This window comes from Arachis ipaensis, chromosome B03, assembly GCF_000816755.2.
Source record: "Arachis ipaensis cultivar K30076 chromosome B03, Araip1.1, whole genome shotgun sequence".
NCBI classification, from domain to species: Eukaryota; Viridiplantae; Streptophyta; class Magnoliopsida; order Fabales; family Fabaceae; genus Arachis; species Arachis ipaensis.
In genome coordinates, this window is record NC_029787.2 from 33882574 (window position 1) to 33883154 (window position 581).

Sequence of the window (581 nt, forward strand, 5' to 3'; positions counted from 1 at the left end):
AAAAGATTACGGGCGATTATATATATATAATCAAGTGTGACGCTATGTTGGTTGGAATAAACTCCACATGGGGATAAAAATGATCACAAATTCAAATCCTATGGAAGAAAAGATAAATACCTTGCTGAGAAGAGTTCATCAATTGAAAAGAATAGAATGGTTCTTGCTGTTCAAGCTTGTTCATAGGGAGAGAAACACGGTAGCCGATCAGCCTGCAAAGTGAGCGGTTGAGAACAATCGCGATCTCACAGTCTGGGAGCTCTCTCCGGCTATGGTGGTGACTGAGATCAGCTTTTTTTTTTTTTTTGGTATTCAACTGACATCAGCTTTGATGCCATGGCACTTGTCTTTGTTGGAAATGTTTGTAATATTTTGGGCCTCTTTAGTCTGGGCTTCTAGCCCATTCCTCCAACCAAAATGAAACAAAAATAAACAGCCATGTCTTTACAAGCATAGCATAAAAGGCCCTTTCCTAAGCATAAATATCTATTGATCCAAATTAGTCATTCCGGTAAATTTTTTTACTCTTAAATTCGATACCGTAGAAATAAAGAAAAAAAGCTCTTAAAAGTTATTAGTTC

At 37.0% G+C, this 581-nt stretch overlaps 1 long non-coding RNA gene across 1 annotated transcript in view; it reads right to left on the reverse strand.

The window, feature by feature from the left end:
• The window catches only part of LOC110270096, a 2532-nt gene extending 2000 nt beyond the window's left edge, over positions 1-532 (reverse strand). The window contains exon 1 of the long non-coding RNA XR_002359159.1: positions 121-532. This is a non-coding gene — a long non-coding RNA (uncharacterized LOC110270096). The remainder of the gene's footprint in view (positions 1-120) is intronic.